The sequence below is a fragment of the Plecotus auritus genome (assembly GCF_963455305.1).
Source record: "Plecotus auritus genome assembly, chromosome: 11".
Lineage (NCBI taxonomy): Eukaryota > Metazoa > Chordata > Mammalia > Chiroptera > Vespertilionidae > Plecotus > Plecotus auritus.
The window spans coordinates 10736778-10743506 of record NC_137777.1 but is presented as its reverse complement, the minus strand read 5'-3'; positions in this window follow the sequence as shown (position 1 = coordinate 10743506).

Here is a 6729-nt window from a genome sequence, read left to right as displayed (position 1 = left end):
GCCCATTTGCCGCAGCATGGTTCCTTGCTTTGGTTTTAACAGTGCTAGCCATCCTTCCCCACCACCCCAGGGAGGGAGTGAGTCAAGGTGGCGCGATTCAGCTGAGCAGCAGGGAGAATGAATCCCATGGAAGGAAGCCCAAGTCCCACCAGGAAGACAATACCAGTTCTGACCAGCCAGGGTGACGCAATGACAGAAATGAGATGACCGCTTGGCGAGGGGGAGAGCTGAGAGCGGGATGGAAAGGGATGTGAGGCACAGGTTAGGATGAGGGAGTCAGGGCTGAGCCTGAGACCAGCAGGGGATTGCCAGAGTCTATCTTTGTTTACTCCTTTTGAAAATTCCAACTTGAAAATTCCTATTGAAGTCCTTCTGTTGGTCTGGCTGGGATAATGATCCCATCCCTGGTCTAATGAATATGGCTTGGAGGGGAAAGGGACATTATAATTACTGTATGCCACGAGCATAAGGCACCATCAACATTGATGAAAATGGGTGTCCTTAGATAATCTACCAAAGTTCTAGCCATAAAAACTAGTCCTAATAATCCCCCCCCCCCCCCCCGCTCCCGGCCAGCTAACCCTTAGCAGTATGGTACATCAGTTAAGCCCCTAGGCTCTGGAGTCAGAGAGATGTAGGTTCAAATCCCCACTTCCCCAGTTACATTAGCTGTGAGGCCTTGGGCAATGTGCCTAACCCCAGAGACTCGGTTCCCTAATCTGTAAAATGGGGAGGAAACGGTAATAATCCCTCCGTGAAACTTTTTGGAGACGGGCGGCGAGAGCACTTAGAACCCAGCCTGGCTCGGATGTGAGCTCAGCCAGCTCTTCCTGCTCCCAGCAGCCCCGCGGGAGTGGGCAGCCTTCAGGAGGCAGCAGGGCCTCGGGCCACTGCCTGATGCCAACAGAATGAGATCAGGTTAATGAGAGGAACAGACTGACCTGATTCTCAGCACTCCAGTGAAGTGACCCATCTGACACCCCAGAGAGGACGGTGCCAGGGAGAGGAACTGCTTGGCATGTGATGCTTCCCCAAAGCAGGGATGAGGGTCCTTTCAAAGCACCGGGTCTCCCCGCAGTGGAGGGCTTCGGGGAGGGAGGCACTTCCCCAGCCAGCCTTGTGGGTCACAGCCTGAAATCATCCCCTTAATGAAATAACTAGAGGCCTGGTGCACAACATTCGTGCATTGGGGGCGGGTGTGTGTGTGGGGGGGGTGCGGGGGGTCTCTCAGCCCAGCCTGCGCCCTTTCTGGATATTTAAGGGGCCCCTGTAAGGAGAATCTGGGTATAATTACCTGACTCTTAAGCTGCCCCGTGGAAACCAGGAGGCCGATTCGCTCCAGTGGCTGAATATTCAGGCTTCTGGAAGCAGCAAGTGGAGTCTCACTTCGTGGGGGCTCAGCCTCACGTGGGAGGTTGAAGGCTCCAGCCAGGCCTCTGATCCGAAGGTCGGGCCCTCCCCTTCCTGTGCGGCTGGAGTTAGCTTGGTCTTTAACACAGAGCAGAAGGAAGGGCCGCGGGACCAGCTGGGCCAGGAGTCAGCCCCTCAGCAGCCTCTACGGAGGCGTTGAAATGAAGCGAGTTGAAATGAGACGTTGCATCAAGGAGGGGCGGTGTTTAGCGGGGAGCAAATATAATCATTCTGTGATGGGGCGTAATCTGATAATTAACGAGGAAGTTGTCGGTAAAATCTTGAGGGAGTCCCAGAAAATGAAATCCGTCTTGATGAAGGAGAACCCAGGAGGAAAAGGTACCTGAACGCAGACAGCTCACCAGCAAGATCCCCGTGGTAAGCTGGGACCGTCCTTCTGCCCCAGCTGTTTCGTGTTGAATTGCCCAGACCCACTGCCTCTCCTAATGGAGATGCAGGGAAGAGGGGCCACGCCTCTCCCAGGCTCCTGGGGAATGGGTGGGGGGAGAGACAGGCCCACCCGGCTCCCTGAGGGCCAGCCAGGCTCCTGCTGCTGTAGGGCCCCAGGGCTGTGCCGACTCCCCGGCCAGAAAAGGAGTCCTCGGGCCAAGTCCGACAACGGCGCCCATAGCACATTGGCTAAGGTGAGGCTGGGGAGCCAGATGCCTGGGTTCAGCTTTCCAACCGGGCACACAAGGGTGCACGACCTCAGGCAGGCCGCTCAAGCTCTCTGAGCTTCGGGCCCTCACGTGTACACTGGGCAGTACTCGTGCCTGCCTCACGGACCCTCGGGAGGCTGCGATGACTCCCCACGTGTGAGGGGTTCACAGGGGGCCTGGCTCTGGAAGGCTGCTCCGCAAGTGTTAGCGGTTCCCTCATCCTTTGCTGTCCAGCGTGGTCACCACCAGTCACATGTGCCTGTTGAGCACCAGACATGTGGCTCGTGTGGGCTGATAGGTGCCGTCCGTGTCAAATACACACGGACGCCAGAAACTTTTGCAAGGAAAACACTAGTCTCCTATTGATAGCTTTTATATCGATTATATGTTGAGAGTGCCGAATCCTAATGAGGGCACTTGGGATATACTGGGTTAAATAGATACGTTATTAAAATTCATTTTACCTGCTCCTTTTAATCCTTTATTTTGGTCAAAAGCGCATAACACAGAATGTATCATCTTCAGCATTTAAGGGTGCTCTCAGTACGTGCAGGATAGTCACACGTGTGACACAGACCTCCAGCACATTTTCGTCTTGCAAGTCGGAAACTCTACCCCCGGGAAGTAAGTAACTACTCCCTCTTCCTCCTCAGGCAGCGCTTGGCAACCACCGTCCTACCTTATGCTTCTAAGAATATGACTGCTTTAGATGCCTCATATTAAGTGAAATCATCCAGTATTGGTCTTTTTTTTTTTTCTTTTTTAAGGAACTCTTTTTAAAAAATATATTTTATTGACTTTTTACAGACAGGAAGGGAGAGGGATAGAGAGTTAGAAACATAGATAAGAGAAACATCGATCAGCTGCCTCCTGCACACCCCCTACTGGGGATGTGCCTGCAACCAAGGTAGATGCCCTTGACCGGAATCAAACCTGGGACCTTTCAGTCCACAGGCCGACGCTCTATCCACTGAGCCAAACCGGTTAGGGCCAGTATTGGTCTTTTTGTAACTGACTTGTTTTACTTAGCATGAAGTCCTCCAGGTTCACCCATGTGGTAGCATGTAGCAGGATTTCCTTCCTTTTTAAGGCTGCCTAATATTCTGTCCCTTTTATTTTTTTAAGATGGCTACTCGAAAACTTAACATTTTCTTTGTAGCTTGAATGCATTTCTACTGGATGGTGCTAGTACGGAATCGGTGGCTCTCAACCACATCAGCTCCCATCCTTCCTTAGAACAATTAATTTGCAACACCCTCCCCCCTCTCCTGAAATAAACGTTAGAGATAACTCATCTATATGCATAATGGTTAAAAATCAACATAATGGCCTAACTGTAATAAAAAGATAAAGGAAAGGAATCTATATTTAAAATGTATTTCAACTTAGGACTAGACACGAGTGCTTGAAGACAAAATAATCAGATGCTTGAATACATTTGCAGATTCACCATTAATGGGCCAGCTATTAATGCAGAGTAATAACTCAAATTCCAGGAATGCCTTCAGAGATGTGATTTTCTGAAATGAAACAACTCAGTCAAGTTCCAACAAAACAAAAATTGTACAACTTTTTATTTATATGGTTACATTCCTGTGAAACTGAGTATTAATTAAATGGAGAAAAACCATGTATGTGTATATGGAAACGAGTTAGATTCTAGGTTCAGAGACGTACAGATTGTTCACTTAGATGAATATCCAGGGGGATAGTTAGAAATCCAGAGGACCCCAGAGTCACTGTTCATTGTTCAGAACTGTCCTGTGTGTTGCAGGACATCTGGTATTCCCATATACCAGGGGTGGGCAGACTTTTTGACTCGAGGGCCACAATGGGTTCTTAAACTGGACCGGAGGGCCGGAACAAAAGCATGGATGGAGTGTTTGTGTGAACTAATATAAATTCAAAGTAAAGGAGCGGAGGGGAGAGCAAGAGAACCGGATAAAACAGCCAGATCCGGCCCGCGGGCCGTAGTTTGCCCACGGCTGCCATATACCCTGGGTGCCTGCTGAAGACCCGTGGCGTCCTCCAGTCACTGGGACAACCCAAAGCATCCATTCTCTATTTTTCAATGCTCTGCCTCAGAGACAGCAGAGACCCCACTGAGAAGCAGCAATATTGTATTGTGAGGACCACAGGGTGGGCCCATCCACGGCCTTCAGCACCTCAACCTAAGGCTAGCCCACCAGTCCAGCACTGACCGCTTTCCAGCGCAGACATGTCCAGCTGAGCCAGCCCAGGGTACCTTGCGTCTTCCTCTGGGCAGTATCAGTACTCAGACTGCCGTTCCGTCCCCAGGGCCCACTGGCTCTGGGAACTTTTCCTGCTCTGTCCATCCTTGACCATCGTTCCCTTTTTGGAGGTTCTGGAACCACCACCGAGCCCACAGCGGATGCGCTTCTCAGGTGGGAAGCTTTCTTTCCCCGTGAAATGGTGAACCTGTCAGAGGCAGGGGCTGCATCTTCTGCTTCCCGCCCCTCCCAGCCCCATGACACTGCTATGCAAAGGGGGTGCAGATAAATGAGACATGAATGAAGAATCAAGGTGAAAGTTAGCAGATGAGGGGAGAGATGTGGGGTTGGGGGATACAGGGGGTTGTGAACTCACTTTCTGAGCTGGCTTGGGCATGGTCCTGGTGGAAGGGCCCCAGGGAGGGGGCCCTATGGTTGCAGGACGCCTCTTTCCTAAGGAGCTTTGTTCTCCTCAATGCACACGCTGGACTCGCAGAGGATGCATCACCCCCCGCCCCCCCGCCCAGGCAGATTTTGCCACAGATTATCAGAGAGAGAGATCAAAATTAGGTGCGCCTCTTCCAACTGGAAAGTTGAAGCCCACCTCCTCAGAACGCCTTACAGAGATGGACTTTATCAGCCAGTGGTGCCTACCAAGAGCGGAGAGAAAATTGTTTTGGCATGAAAATCCAAGTCCATTGGAGGCCCTCCTAAAAAAAAATTTTTTTTAAAGAAAAACAGCTCGTTCCTAAAGTTGTTTCTTCCAAGTATAGAACCTACTTAAACAAAGTTTAACCTTTCTGAGGTTCAAGTTCATTTATTCTTTGCATATACAATTTCAACAGCTCCTTTATGTCTAAGAACAAAGGTTTGTTAAAGAGAAACCGTCTCAAAGTCTCCTTGGACATCAAATAGTTCTTCAGAGGAAATGCTTTGATGAGTTAAGTGTAAATGAGTAAGAAACATACGGATTGGGTTTCTCATCTAATGCACATGGATTTGAGGATGAAGAGGGAAAAATCTTTTTGGGAAATATGGTTTGGATTTGGGTTCTGCCTACAACACAAACACTGATTAACCTAAAAAATATGGATTTTCCTTGGGTCTCGACCCCCACCTTCAGCCTGAAGCATTAGCAATCATTCTTTCTAAAGAATTAATGTCAGATTGTAAGGCGGGGGAGAATTTTTGATTAGGGAATTCACAGATTACCAATGTTTAAGAACCAAATCATTTGGTGACAGACTCACTTCTCACCAGACTGGTTTTTAAGTGTTTTTCAGAAACATCTCTCTGTTGGCTAAAGCATATCACTAACCAGGAAGATCCAGGAGCCCTGCGCCTTGGTGAACTGAAAACACGGCCTTCTGGTAACCAGGCTCAGTGGCTGGTCATCCCATTAAGAAGGCCTTTTCCTACCCGGGGGTAGATGACTTTACCGGCGGTGGCCTTGATGTGACCATATGCATACAACACCAGGGAACCCAACTGCAGTGTTTTCTTTAGTCAGCACAAGCTTTCATACAGCGTAGAGAAGGGGTACATGGCATTAGGGATGTGAAAGCAGTCGGCAGTGGATGTGGCACATGGAAGGTGCTCCCTATATGTTGGTTCTGTCTGAAAAAAGTCTGAAAATAGACCCCTATGACCTCTGAGGATGGGAACTGCTCATCCCACACAGCCCTGCTAAGGGCTGGGCCTGGCTGAAGGCCCAGGCGGCCCTGATCCCCGGCACTGACCCATACTGAGCAAACAAGCTCCATCCTGAGGATTTGAGATTGGGTTACCGAGATTTCTATTGTCCAGGCACTGGGGCACTGGGGCCCGATGGCATGTAGGGTAAGCCCTTCTCTCCTTGTGCGCAGAGAAAGCCTGGCCACAAAGAGGAAAGGGAATCAAGCAGCGACACAGAGAAAACAGAGATGAGAGGCTGTGCCCTCCTGCTCCAAACCAGAGCGGGTCCTGTCATTCTGCCTCCCAAGGAGGAGTCACTGATTTTAACAACTTTATTGAGATACAGTCTACATCCCATATAATTCACCCATTTAAAGTGCACAATCCAATGGCTTTTAGTACATTCACAGACATGTGCAACCATCCTCACAGTCAATTTCAGAACATTTCCATCCTCTCAACAAGATACTCCCCACCCCCCCATTTACTAGTAGCTATCACCTCTCCTCCCATCACCCTCCCCCATAGCCCTAGGCAACCACTAACCTACTTTCTGTCTCTACAGATTTTCCTATTCTGGGCCTTCATATGAATAAAATTATAAATATGTAATCCTTTGTGACTGTTTTTTTCATTTAACGTAATGTTTTCTCGGGTTTACCCATATTGTAGCATATATGATACTTCATTCCTTTTTATGGCTAATATTCCACTGTATGGAGACACCACATTTGTTTACCATTCATCAGTTGATA